Source organism: Dendropsophus ebraccatus, chromosome 1 (assembly GCF_027789765.1).
Source record: "Dendropsophus ebraccatus isolate aDenEbr1 chromosome 1, aDenEbr1.pat, whole genome shotgun sequence".
In the NCBI taxonomy this organism is placed as follows: domain Eukaryota; kingdom Metazoa; phylum Chordata; class Amphibia; order Anura; family Hylidae; genus Dendropsophus; species Dendropsophus ebraccatus.
In genome coordinates, this window is record NC_091454.1 from 29,054,464 (window position 1) to 29,069,863 (window position 15,400).

Genomic DNA, 15,400 nt, shown 5'->3' on the forward strand with positions numbered 1-15,400 from the left:
CTTCAGCCTGAACGTCCGCTATAACGGGGTGTCCGCCATACTCCGCACCGCAGCTGATCTGCCCCGATTTTGTGAGACACTTGAGATCCCGACTCCAGATCTCCCTAACTGGGAACTCCTGCCTGCCAGACCAGCCCCACCTCCGGTGTGGGAAAGAATGGGAGCCCGACGCAAGCGGAATACCCACCCATCCTCCCCACCAGGGAACAGACCCCCCCGGAGACACCCGAGACTGTGAACTGTGGTTGTGGCCACATTCTAACTAGACCTCCCCCACTACCTCTGATGTTGGGCCCCAGGTTCATTATTAGTTATTGCTTTTTTCCTCTGTTTAATGCACCGTACAGTATTGCTATGTTTACCTCTATGGAGTTGGCTGTCCCCCCCCGGCAGCTGGTTGATTTGCCTGTTTCCATCTAAACGCACTCCCTCGGAGGCGTCTGCTTTGATTCCCCCCTCTCTCCTGACAGGGAATTTGTTGCTCCCGTTGGCTCTCATTGTAGATCCTTGGAGTGAATAAATTCACACAAAAGTATAGATACACAATTTATTGGTGACCCCGTCAGGAACTGTCCTTCTTTAGTTGACAGTTGATTCCTATTTGGATTGTAGATAGTTCTCTGTTACTAACGGTTTGTTTTTTCTTTTTGTCTTCCCTGTCTTTGTCGGTCCTGTCTCCCCTCCCTCCCCCCCTTCCCCGAGGTGCTGTCTATCGTCTTGTTGGTGGACTTCCGTCTGGTGCTACCGCTCTCCGGTCCTGGATACGGGGTGCCCTGACCTCCTTCTAGATTTTCAGGTGACAATATTTTTCTTCCCCCCCGGCTGGCTACCATGGTGCGCCTAGTGACCTTTAATGTAAAGGGGTTAAACTCCAACGTCAAGAGACGTCTACTTCTCAGGGAGTTGAAATCCCTCAAGGCGGACATAGCCTTCATTCAAGAGACACACCATGATAGCTCATGCTCATTCAAATTTGCCCATTTCCAATACCCTACAGTTCACGTGGCCACCCTAGACAAAAAAAGAGCAGGGGTGGCCATTATGGTCTCTAAGTTCTGCCCTCTGACCGTCTCTCACATAGAATCAGACCCCTCTGGGAGATATGTGATCCTTACTGGTCTTCTGCGAGGTTCCCCAATACTCCTCTGTAACCTCTACTGCCCCAACACAGGCCAGATTCCTTTCCTAACGAAATTATTTGCCAAAATCTCTAAACTCCAGGCAGCTATGGTGTCCCCGATAGTATTTGTCGGGGGGGACTTTAACGTCCCCCTTTCCCCGGGGACTGACCGTGCTACTCTGCGGGCAGTCCCGGCCCCCCAATCTCTACTCCTGCAATCTCAAAAACTCCGGCAGCTGATCAGGCGATACGACTTTTTTGATCTCTGGAGGGTGCGGCACCCATCCGAGAGGCAGTACACTTTTTTCTCACACCCCCACGAGACGCATACGCGTATTGATTACCTTCTGGGAAACATCCTGGGCTTACGCCTCACATCTGAAGCAGATATCGGGGACATTACGTGGTCAGACCACTCACCCGTCACTATAGACCTCAACGATACCACCACTCCGCGTCGAGTGTGCCACTGGCGACTCAATGAGCTGCTGGTGAAAAACCCGGCCCAGAGGGATTCCCTTAAGGAATGCATTCGCGAATACTTCTCCATGAACGCTGGAAGTGTCTCTTCCCAGGTCACGTTGTGGGAGGCGCATAAAGCAGTTTTAAGGGGCCACTGTATCTCAATCTCTGCTAAAATGAAAAAGGACTCCCAGGCGCAGGCCTTGGATCTTGTGACCCGGCTACACTCTCTAGAAGACAAAATGGTTGCCGCCCCCTCCACTTCCATACTTAAACAACTGGTAGAAACCCGTACCCGCCTCAAAGACCTAGCGGTCCTAAAGGTAGAAAAACTGCTCACATACACGAAACACAAGTACTACGAGAAGGCGAATCGGGCCCACTCCCTCTTAGCCTCCCAGCTGCGAGACAGTACCGCGGCGTCGACCCCCTTCGCTGTTAAACGTAGAGGAGGTGACCTAACGTACGACCCTCCCCGGATAGCGGAGTCTTTCGCTGAATACTACTCTTCCCTTTACTCACTGCCTTCCCAATGCCCGGGCGACCCTGAAGCCAGGGAGCGTTGTTTGCGAGCCTACCTTTCAGCCTGCCAACTGCCCACTGTAGACGGCGAGAATTTGGCAGCCTTGAATTCACCCATCTCTATGGATGAACTAGCCGACACCATAAAAGAGCTGCCTAACGGCAAGTCCCCAGGTCCTGATGGCCTGCCGTACTCCTACTATAAAACGTTTCAAGAAATGTTGGCCCCTCACTTGTTGGAGCTATATAATTCTTTCCTACAAGGAACCCCCATACCGACTAGAATGCTTGACTCATATATAACAGTAGTCCCCAAACCCAATAAAGACCCGACTGACTGTAGTAGTTATAGACCGATCTCTTTACTGAACGCTGACTTAAAAATTTTTACTAAGCTGCTTGCGAACAGACTGGGGGCCCTCTTGCCGGGTCTCATCGACAAAGACCAAGTTGGCTTTGTCCTGAATCGCCAGGCTGGTGACAACACGAGACGCACAATAGATCTCATAGAGGTGCTGAACAAGACCAAGGCCTCTGGCCTTCTTCTCAGCTTAGATGCTGAGAAAGCCTTTGACAGGCTTAGCTGGCCCTTCTTGCACGCTGCCCTGGAAACCTTTGGTTTCTCTGGGCCCTTCATGACAGCTATTGCGTCTCTCTACTCTAGCCCCTCAGCGGAGGTACGGTTCCCACATGCCATGTCTCCCCGAATACGGATACACAACGGGACCCGGCAGGGCTGCCCCCTCTCCCCCTTATTGTTCGCTCTATGTATCGAACCCCTAGCAGCCCAAATCAGACTGAACCGAGACATCCAGGGGGTGCTTGTGAGAGATAAGGAATTCAAACTGTCTCTGTTCGCAGATGACATCCTACTGACATTACGTAATCCTCTCATGTCCCTTCCCAACCTACACCGAACCCTGGAGGAGTACGGCGGGCTATCGGGTTACAAAATAAACACCACTAAAACAGAGGCGCTCCCGATCAACCTCCCTCCCTCCCAGGTGGCGGCTTTGAAGGCGACTTTCCCATACCGGTGGTCTGTCTCAACTCTACGCTACCTGGGAATTAACCTAACGGCCAAGTATTCATCGCTATTTGCGGCGAATTTCCCCCCCCTGCTTAGAGAGGTTAACAGTCTATTCACAAGATGGACATCTCTTCCGCTCTCGCTTATGGGTAGGATAGCGTCCACCAAAATGTCAATTCTTCCTAAACTTATTTATCTCCTTGAAACCCTACCCATTCCTGTTTCCAAAGCTTTTCTTAAATCTTTCCAAATGGCCATGATGAAATTCATTTGGGGGGGGAAGCGCCACCGTATTCCTATCAAAGTCATGACGACCAAGCTATCTCGTGGAGGTCTGGGCGTCCCTGACTTGCAGAGGTATTACTTGGCGGTGCACTTATGTAGGATCCCATCCTGGACGTCCCTTTGGGCATTCTCCAAGTGGACGGCTATAGAAAAACTGTGGCTGGCGCCTCACCACCCAAGTATGCTCATCTGGCCGTCCCTCCACATTATCTCCGATAATGCCCTGTTAGGCCCCATGAGACACACGCGAGCAGTCTGGTTGGAGGCATCGCAATTAGCCCCCCTCCGCTCCACCCCCTCCCTCCTTGAGCCCTTTTTGTACAGCCCCCACATCCAGGGCAGTCTTGATACAGACACCATAGCACCCTGGCTAGCAGTGGGAATATTCCAATATGCGGACATAGTTGACCCACTTAAACGTACGATTCTCCCCTTCTCGAACCTCAGAGATAAGTTCTCCCTCCCTCTAGCGACCTACCCCTTCTATGAGACTCTGTGTGGGACGATCAGGGATCTGTGCGGGACTGCACCCTTCCCCAAACCCTCTGCCTTTGAATACCTCTGTAAAGTGACTCGGAGCACCCGTGGGCTCATATCAGTGATCTATGACTACCTGGCCCCCTCACCCGAAGCCCCGGAGGCAGTCCATGGATACATGACAAAATGGGAAACGTACTTGGGGAGACCGATCCCGTATAGCTTATGGCAGATAATATGGTCACAAGCAGCAAGGTCCTCAGCCTGTGTTAGCTTTAAGGAGAATCAGTTTAAGATACTTACACACTGGTACCACACACCTGACCTCCTGCACCGAATCTTCCCACAGACACTTCCTACGTGCTGGAGGTGTGGTCGGGATAGGGGGACGCTGTTACATATTTTCTGGGAGTGCCCGCTCCTGACTGCTTTCTGGAGGGAAGTCTCGGAGCTGATTAAGAAGGTGCTTCAGGTGGGAATCCCCTTGGACATTCTCAGTTACTTATTAAATGTTCCCCCTAAACACATGCCTAAGCGGAATGCGAGGTTGCTCCTCCATATACTCACTGCTGCCAAGTGCTCCATTTCGGCCAAGTGGAAACAATCCCACGTGCCTACACGAGCTCAGCTAATCCTGAAGGTGAATGAAATCAGGCGAATGGAGTACTTGACGGCACTGAATGCTAATACCATAGAGAAATTCTCTAAGATATGGGACCCCTGGGACGCCGAGTATGGATGAGCTGTTCACCCCTAGTGTTTTTTCCCCTTTCATGTATGTCTGTGTCTCTCTTATATGTTTCCCGGTTCTATGTGTGGTTTGCACTAACTGAGCTGGGCTGTTACGCTCACAGTTTTGCACAGGATACAGATTGGCGCATCCCACTTTTTTCAAGTTACAACCACTGGTCTTTCTCACACAAGCACCTCTAAGCGTTTAGAACTGATTAATTCTCTCCATAAGCCCTGATAGGCACCTTAGGGCAGATTGGAATAAACTTAGTAAAAGACTTTTAGACCTGATGATCTACACTGCCTAGTGGATTGCCACTATCTATGACCAGATCTTCCCTGTATCTTCTTGTATGAGACGCCTTGTAATTAAGCCGTGATTGTCCTCCTCTGTGATTTGTTGATTGTATGTTTGTTTTTTCTTTTTGAAAATTTTTTGAAAACTATATAAATAAACAGTTAAATAAAAAAAAAAAACAGGTATGGACTCACGGGACAGGGATATAATATTACCGCTTTATAAAGCTTTGGTGCAGCCTCATCTGGAGTATGCCGTCCAGTTTTGAAACCCGATTCATAGAAAGGACGTTCTAGAGCTGGAGAGGGTGCAAAGACGGGCAACTAAACTAATAAGGGGAATGGAGCATCTTAGTTATGAGGAGATATTAAAAGAATTACATTTGTTTAGTCTGGAGAAGAGACGTTTAAGGGGAGATATGATTAACTTATTTAAATATATAAATGGCCCCTACAAGAAATATGGGGAAAAGATGTTCCAGGTAAAACCCCCTCAAAGGACAAGGGGGCACTGCCTCCGCCTGGAGAAAACAAGGTTCAATCTCCGGAGGCGACAAGCCTTCTTTACCATCAGAACTGTGAATCTGTGGAACAGTCTACCCCAGGATCTGGTCACAGCAACAACAGTAGAGGGCTTCAAAATAGGGCTAGACAAGTCCTTAGAGCAAAATAATATAATTAGCTGTAAGGGGTGGCCAGCAAAGGGGGCCAAATCTTCATGATAAATGTGGAGTGGGTCTCCGGAATGTGTGGTAGACAGTGGCCCGTTGGCCCGGAGGGGATTCGTTTCTTAACAGGGGGCGATTTCCTTCGGGGCAGGGGGGAAAGGTGGATGAGTGGATGAATGATCTTGGGAGTGGGAACCAAAGATGATTTTGAAGTAATCTTTGGTGAGATGGTCACAAAGGTATGGAGGAGAGTGTTTGTGAGAAAAGGCGTGATTTGGCACTGATGCGGGGTGATCAACAAGGGGCTGGCGAGTATAGAATAGAAGAGGATGATTGAATTAGAGGGCGGAGGGGGGTGAACCCTAAGGGGATACAGCTGTATTCTAAACAAGTCCGGGCGTCCTAGGGGACATCTCTTGGCAGGACGTCAGACGAAATGAATGTCGAGCCTGTGATATTTTAGGAGGTCCTCAAGAAGCAAGTAAGATTCTACCAACCAAGGGAAATGGGTTAATATGATGTAAGTTATGGTATTTTGTATTAATAATTGTGGTATTATTTATAAGAAAATAAATAAAGAATAAAGTATAAAATAAATAAATAAATAAAATAATATAAATGCATATGTATAGAACCTATCACCCCTCCCCCTTCCCTGTATCCATCCCCTCCTTGGTTGAACTTGATGGACATGTGTCTTTTTTCAACCGTATTAACTATGTAACTATGAAACTTAGCATGTGTTATCAAATGCAGATCAACCAGTTTGACTCAAATAGGCTGTAAAATTCTTTAAGGTAGCAAATGAGTCAACAACAAAGTGCATAGTCACTCAATATTTTCCCATTGGTAACATAGCTAAATGAATCATTTTTAAATTAAGTGGGGACAAACAAAAAAGTTCTTGACAGTAAAGTTTGCCATGGATCCTTAGGATTCTATGAACACTTTAAAGGAGTTGAACAGCAATTTCTTACATTTACTCCTGTCATATTCTCATACTGTGCATCCGTATTTTGTAGCTCTCAGATATTGGGTTAATTCCAAAAAAAAACATACTTAGCAAAACAAAGTTAGAAACTTCAAAGGTTTAAAATCTGCAGTAAAAGAAGAAATCATCTTCATCTCTCTTCTTTGGAGCTGAACATCCCCCCATGAATAAGGTCCCGCTCCAAGTCACACGGCATGAAGTCATGAGTTGGCCCAATCCTATAACCATACTGCATCCAAGTCATACTGCATGAAGCGGTGAGTGTGCCCAATCCTGAATGTGAAAGCAATCGCTTACAATCTTCCACATGCTGTTTGATGGTGTGTTGTGCAGTGTCAGGAGGAAAATTTGATTGTAATAAAGTTTATTCCCTTCAAATTTGACAGATCCATATGCAACAACCAGCACAGTCTTCTCTTCTTGAGTGGCCAATTCTTGGTCTTGCTGCCAATTAAAAACTTGCTAGATGCTGACAGACAATAATTCAATTAGAACATTCTGTTCAAAAATTGGATTGCCGTTCTAAACCAAAGTTGTATTCTCTATATAGTTTTGTGAGTTGTCTTCTTCTCTTATCATTGGTTTTGACATACAGAGTTATGAACTCTTGTAGGCACTATATGCAAGGTCCAGATTTGTCCCGTTGGTTCTTCGTATTCTCCTTACAATGACCAGATCCAAGAACACTGGCTGATATACAATTGTTATGGAGCAGAAACTATGTGGCACTAGTACTCTCTTAATCACTAGTATAAAAGAAGCTCAGTGGTTAGCACTGTTGCCCTGCAGTGCTAGGGTCCTGGATTCCACTCTGAAATCCAACATCTAAATGGAGTTTTTTCCTGCTCCAATCTCTTGGTATCATATGCTATTTAAAGTGACAGTCTGGATCCACCCTATTGCCTGAGTCCTGAGTCTGGATCCACCTTATTGCCTGAGTCCTGAGTCCTGAAATTGAACATCTAAATGGAGTTTCTTCCTGCTCCAATCTCCCGACACCATATGCTATTTAAAGTGACAGTCCGGATCCACCTTACTGCCTGAATGACGGATATTCTTTGTGAAGTATTTTTTATCTTTTGGATTGTTTCCTAACAATTTGCTACCTGACTCAGACTGCCTGCCCAGACTGCCTTTACTACTACAGATGTAGCGGGTGCTAATATTACCAATTTACCAATTACCAATCAACCATATTACCAATGTGTTACTAAATTAAATGGCATCATAGACCATGGAAAGTACGCACAGGAGGACTTCTTTCAGTGGCCAGTCCTTTACAGACTGTGCATTACTGTACATCTGCTGGGCATGAAGGCACCTGTCTGAGAGAATATATACATCGCCACTTAGTGTGGAATGCACCTATGCCAAGAGGTACTATGATGTGTTGACCTTGTTCTAATGATGGTAGGCACTACACCTGTACATCTTGCATCAGCATTACCATGCCTAGTACTACCTCTCTTTGCTCTTTGAGATTTTGTAAATCTTTTCTTTCCAAAGTTCTTAATGGAACAGCAATGGTCTGATAGTCTCCATATGTCTTTATGACGAGCTCTTCTTAAGGAGAGTCACTAACCCTTTGACTTACACCGATAGACCACTCACTAGCCAGAAAATACTCTGCCCTGCACTGAAGAGGGGCAACAACCCCGAAACAGCTGTCTGCAGATGGGAACTCTTTCTTTTTGGAGAGATTGTTTGACTTGGCATAAAATCCCCAGTCAATGTTCTAAGAGTCCAAGATTGAGCGAGACTTAACTTCAAGGGACGTCTTTTTGCTCTAGAGGTGTGAGATCTATTTTGCATATCCTTTCTTCTCAGAATTCTCAATGGAGTAGCAATGGTCTGTAAGTCTCCAAATGTCTTTATGAAGAACTATACTTAATGAGAGTTAGTACCCCTTTGACCCACACCTAGCTATGTCTAACATTGCTTTCCAAGACTTTACAAGGTGGCCTGGATTCCTCGTAGGCAAGCTTACACCATTTGGCAGAGTTTAATGGTGAGGGTTCCCGTATAATCCCTTATAATCCATTTCCTAACGTAATTTCCTTACTATGACTGCCAGGTATGCCTTGTATGATGAGACAATGGGCAATGAGACCTATATTGGAATCTGCAGAACATTTTCTGCTTTAATTGGGAGATTTTTTAAATCAATATAGAGCTTGGGGCCAAGAATTTCCTGGCTACCTTTAAATACTTCAGAAAGATTAAAAATGAGCTGATGGAACGCAGTATAATGGAGCTCCCAATATTCTTCAGACAACTATCTCTCCTGATTGAGAAGAGGATAATAAAAGATAGAAGGGCCGTCTCCCTTACCCCCAGTGCTAATAAAGAAATAACAAGTTGTCCGCTCACAATCGCCCTTCCCCCTCCTAGCCTTTTTCCAGTAAAACTCTCATAATTAAGCAAAGAAGCTTTTAACCAAATTGTTTCAGCCTCAACAAGAAATTAGGCCAGACAGTGCTGATAATATGCAGTACAATGCGCTCTCCTTGGCCCAGACCCCTCCTTGTTACCATCCCTGGATCCCTTCAGTTCACTTTTCTTTGCCTGTAAGGAAGAGGGTTAAATACAGGTGATTTGAGCTGGAGTATGCATAAAATAATAAATGCCTGCAACATATTAAATGGAATTATATGGCTCTGTATGTATGTTAAAGCCTGGACATAGGTAGCCAATTAATAATCCCTATATGTAATGTGGTACAGCATGTCATTTAAAGGGGTAGTCACATCTGGACAAGTTATGCCCTATCCATGGTATCAGCAGGATAGGACATAACTAATAATTTCTGATTAAAGAGACTCCACAATTCTGTCTGAAAGGAGCTGCGGGCCACTCATTCTGTTGTAAAGCTCACAGCATACTGTGCCTCTAGCCTGCTCAGCCAATCACCAACTGAGATGGGACAGTGCCACGGCCAGTGATTGGCTGAGTGGACTCAAGACAAGAGTGACAGCCCACTTAGCCAATTACTGTCCTATTTCTGAGTGGGCCTTTTTCAGCTGCCGGCTACACTGGAAACTGGAGAAGGAGGAAACCAGGGGGAGCACGGACAGGTAGGTTTTGATGAGTGGACTTTGTGACCCGCACTAAAACAACTAATTGCCTGCAATCCTTAAGCTGTTTTAGTGCAGTTCCATTACGGTTCAGTTCAGATGAATCCAAACTTCCTTCCTGATGATGTCTTTCACAGATATTCTTTGGTGATACATGCATGAAGAATATGTTCACCACACAGAACTAATCATAATATATAGCCCAATATTTATAGGACTTACTCACCGAAACTGAACAGCAGACATCCTCCTGCTATTTTATATTCTTTAGTTTTTGTACTTTAGTCCTTTTTTCGTATTTTTTAGTCATTTTAGTTTTCTCCAGTTCAAACTTTATTTCTTTTTCTTTTCATAATCGGTCTGATTCAGTCCCTGATTTTCACCAGATGCTCCTAATCTGCTGATAGTTTGTTGTCGGGCAGCAGGTGCCAGGAGCAGGGGAGAAATTGAGCATGATTGAGTTCTTACCTCTCCCCATGCCCGCAATGAGATGCTTGACTGACCTTGGGACCCCCGGGGCGTCGATCGGGCGTGCGGGGGGCCGGGGTGGCGATCGGGCATGCGGGTGGTGCGGGTTTAAGGGGGCCGGGGATGTAAGCTGCGGCCGGCGGCAGAGCAGATGTTAAAGGGGCCGGGTCCCATGCAGGCAGCGAATCCGCTGCGTGTATGGGACCAATTGAGCTTAACAGTGCAGGATCCGCAGCTGATTTCGCTGCAAACTCGCAGCATGAAAATCCGCTGTGGATCTGGTAGGTGTGAAGGCACCCTCAAGATAGTTTTTAGGTAAATTTGAGCACAATATGGCAGTACCCTGCCCAGCATAAGGTTCTGTATGTACAGTACCTTTAGATGATGAGTAAAAACTTTTTGGTGGCTCATTGTAGCTAGTAGATTTTTGAGTATGATTCCCATACAATAGAGTATTGTAAATCAGGAAAATACTGGGTTAGTATCAATCCACTGCATTCATGTCCAGGACAGGATTAACTCTAGTCGACAGAGGCACCAGATGTTTTTCAATTGCTTAGATCTTTTAGTCAATTCCAATTTCCCTGTGCCCTGAGTGAGCACAGCAGCAGGTTTCCCAGCCCTTCTGGCCACCACAGAGGACTATAAACTCATTCTCCCTGCGGTCCAAAACCATCAGCAGACTGAGATACGTATTAACCCATTAATAGCAAGACTGATTTGCAACACGTTGGATTTTGTTTTATAGCAGGGAGCGACTCACAGCAATGAAATGCATCTCATTTACGCTTAATCCATTAGAAAACAGCTTTTAGAGTATTACATTTTTAAGTGAAATGAAAACATTTATAGTTAGAAAAATGGAAGTGCACGGCTAAGTGGAAAGCATTCTGGTGTTCCAAACCATTGTCAATATGCGCGGAAATCATTATTTAGCATTATAAGGGGACGTACCGCTGGCAACTGCTCCCATTAACATTCCCCCTAATTTACACATATTAAATGTGCATTGTGAACCACAGAATAAAAGGAATCTGAAGAAAAAGCTGAAATCAAAAACAGAACCTTAAATAAAAGGGAGGTTAATATACAATCAAGTGCACATTATAACCATTGGCTACGGATCAAAGTATTGTGACAGCGCCTCTTTTTAGTTATATAAAGTTCTTTTAGAAAGAAAGAAAAAACTTGCAACTTACGGGTAGTTATTACTTGACGGTGGTGCTATTGCATCGATGTCCACCCACTCGATTGCACCCATTATCTATGAACATGAAGGGAAAAACATGGTAACATGGTAAACTTCACTGATATGTTAGACACAATGCAAACAGAACATGGTCTTCATGAACACAGCACTGTTTATATACAGTATAGCACGTTATTGTGAAGATCTGAGCAGTTACATTTGAAGCAATATGAAAGAGGGCTGGGGTGGTCAGTGGCGGATTAAATATACTCTGAGCCCCGGGCTGTCGATCAGTGTGTGCATCAGTGTGGCCTTTCTATATAGTGCATTCTCTATAAAGTAGATGGTCCCCTGTGTAGTCCCCTTTAGTAGATGGTCCCCTGTGTTGTCCCCGTTTAGTCCATGGTCCCCTATTTATTTCCCCTAAAGTAGATAAATAGAAAAGAAAATAACAAAACTCAGGTCTACCGGCACTGCTCTCATCTGTTCTTTTTTCCAGTACAGGCAGCATGTGTTACAGACGCTTCCTGCATCGGAAGTCCCGTCAGCCTGTCACAATTCCCAACAGGTGGCCAGGATATCCAGCACAGGCAGCGTCTCTAACACATGCTGCCTGTGCCAGAAAAGAGAAGAGCAGTTCCGGGAGACCTGCAGCAATGGGGGAGTGTTGAGGAGGTGAGTTTTGTTTTCGGTGCACTCACCAGGGATGGCCCTGCAGCTGCACATCACTCTGGGGCCCTCTGGAGGATCGTCTGGTCGGCCTTAAAGTGAAGTGGAGCTGTAGTAGTAATCAGATGAGGGTGGTTCAGACAGTAATGTGCTCAGGCCCCAGGCAGTTGCCCAAAACACCCACATTATAATCCGTCACTGGGTATGGCTATGTTAACCCCTGTGGGATTTTTAAGATAAAGAAATGAGCTTGCAGTAATCGCCTGACCAGAGGACATGGCACAGAAAAGGATGCACATAGTGTCTGCAATGCTGAACTTACAGAAGCTTTCCTTCCTCTGAACTACATTATAACATTATTTCCTACTCCCCAATCCCCTTCCTCTTATTCCCCCTTCCCCTTGTTCCTCTACATGTCCCCAATGCATAGTATACTGCTGAAGACACAGTATAATTTATGCCTTATCCAATAAACCAGACATGCAGTAATATAGTAGGTGAGTCCATACATTAATTAGCTGGAAAGTTATCAAACTCACATGACATCTACTGCCTGTATCTATCTGCTTTTCAAAAGTTCAGTTCGGCAGGTTCACCAAATTTAAATGTAAAGTTCGGGTTCACGGCGAACTGAAGAAACTGCACTATAATGGCTACACGCTTGCAAGCATTTTACTGTGGTTTGTAAAGGCCATTCATCACACTTACCTTTCCTTGCTCCTCCCATGTCCGTCATCTCTGGTGACAGCTCACTCAGTCAATCACTGGCCATGGTGCTGTGCCATTCCGGTCAGCCTGTGATTGGCTGAACAGGCTGTCACTTTTGTTTCAGGAGTAACAGTCTACTCAGCAAATTACAGGCTGACTGGGATGGGACAGCACCTGTGGCCAGTGATTGGCTGAGCAGGCTGTCACTTTTGTCTCTAAAATGACAGTCCACTCAGCCAATCACTGGCTGTGAGTGCTATCCTGTCCCAGTCAGCGGAGGAGCACGGACAGGTAAGAATATCTTTTAGGCCCCATTCACATGTCCGTGTCAGTTTTTATTGGGGGATGTGCAGCGGCTGCTGAGTATCGGGGGTCGCTGTTGAGTTTCGGGGGGGGGGGGGAGTCATGGGTGCGGCTGCCGGGGGTTAGGTGGTGGGTTCCGGGGGGGGGGGATTGGGGGTGCAGCGTTCGCTGTGAACCTGGGGTGCCAGGGCAGTGCAACAGGAGGCCAAGGCAGCTCGATGACAGCGCCAGCAGAAAGCGGGGGTGCCAACTGGTGAGAGGGGTACTGGTGTTGTGGGGGTGCCCATGCAATCTGGAACTCCGGACGGATGTGCATCAGCAAAGCGTCCGCGGTTCCGACCCTCCCATGGACTTCTTGGGGGCGTCTGTGCCGAAATTCCGGACGAAAATAGGACCGATTCTAAAAAATCCGGTTCTATTTTCCGGAATAGACACCCTATCCGGAAAAATCCTGAAGGATGTCCATGCCTAATACAAGTCTACGTGTCCGGAAATCCTCATAGGAAATCCGGGTGGTTTTTCCGCACGTGTAAAGGGGACCTTATTTTTGTTCTTTAGATTTGCCTCCGCCATCTTCCCGAAACCGTTCGAACTTTGCAAAAAGTTTGGTTAGGTAACAAACCAAATTTTTTGCACAGTTCGGAACAAATCTGGGTTCGGGAGGCTCGGCTCGCTCTCTAACACTGATACTTAATAGAGTGACTTTGGGGCTAGAAGTTCTCTGTCACTGATCTATCACTTGTGGCACTTAGACATTATTTGGCCGCAAAATAACAGCCATCCAAACAGCCAAAAAAAGAAGTTGTATGGTCATGGTCTTACACTATTGTAAAAAAAAAAAATTACATTAATACATATAATAAATTTCTCCAAAAAAAAGGTGTAACACCAGTTATCTTTCTATATACAGTACTTTTTACTGAGAGACGTCTTCTACGATTTGTACACGGTAATGTAAAACGTATCATGCTGCAGTGAAACCCATTAAGTCACATGAATGCATATTTGATAACTCCCTCTTAACACCAGTTTCAGAGGGCAATTTAGATTAAACAGCTTATCGATGTAATAGTGTTTTGTGGGATGATTCAATAATCATTTGCTCATGTTTTGCTTATGAAAAATAAAAGCATTATTATTTTACCATCACGCTTGAAATAGACAAATAGTGTTGTTATCGCGGCTAATTATGACATCATAATTACCTTGGCAATGAATTGAAGTGAATCTCTTTTCCCTAGACAATGGTTCAATCCTTATTCTATCTTACTACAACTGAGTCGTTTTTTAGATGCCTGGAATAAAATCTTTAGCATTTGAAATGTAAATATTAAATCATGGGCTGCAGGAACGCAGTGGGTTGTTTTCTTTACGATGGAAATAAGAATCAGAAATCTAACCTCCTGCAACATGGACTCGCTTACACCACAAGCACTGCATGTTTCATTTCCGGCTATTCTGTACCCTATGTACAAGACTGCAGGCAGGTATACACTTCCCAGTAAGAAGGAATCACCCCTTGACCCAAAATAACAACCATAATTTTCTTTTGCTGGCCACAGCTATTTATTAATTTAATGAAACCCCAAAGAATTTTCTGATTGGTATGGCAACCGTGCCCCTTTGGCAACCTGTAATAAAGGGAAAAGATTTGTTCTTACTGATTAGATTCAGATACTGTTACAAGTTTTTTTATTGTATTTTTTTGTACAGTATTATGTTTTAGCTGTATTTAGTGAAATGCTTTACTGCAAGTATATACTTAAGGAATGTCTCCTTATCCTATTCTTTGTAAGGTACACATTTGTAAACATACTGTACAAAAACACAAAAAATGGCAAACATAATTCCAATACAAAAACAGAAAATCATCATCAAAATAATGAGATTCTTGGTATACCATGTGCAAATAGTGTGTACCATCCCACTGCGGTAAGGGGACCTCAAATACAGGATAGAACCTACATTAATTATGGCCTCTCCTGGGCTAGTAACCTCTTCACATTAGCAATCTGTATATATACGTTCCTGCTGCACATAGCCCGTGCAGTTGGAATGTATATATATATATATATATATGTTCCTGACTTTGAAGGGCTGTAGATGTGTGCGGGACCCCTGCAGTGAGAGTGTTGCACACATCAGTGTTTCCGGGGCCAAAAATAATGACAGGCAGCTGCAATCGCGCAGCTGCCTGTCATTAGCCTCTTTAACGCTGCGATCTATCGCAGCGTTTAAGGTAGTCAGTGACAGGACAAGCTCCTGTCATTGACTGATTGGGACCCTCGCGATTGTACTGACGGACGGGGGTAAGCCACTTACCTCCGTCCTATCGGATCAGCCATCTATGTATAGAGTCTGCTCTCGGGCAGGCTCTATGAATAGATCGCTGATAACATTGATCT

At 45.3% G+C, this 15,400-nt stretch overlaps 1 pseudogene; it reads right to left on the minus strand.

The window, feature by feature from the left end:
• Positions 1–6,824: 6,824 nt before the first annotated feature.
• LOC138771029 (NTF2-related export protein 2 pseudogene) lies at positions 6,825–10,136 on the minus strand (annotated as a pseudogene).
• Positions 10,137–15,400: the final 5,264 nt, after the last annotated feature.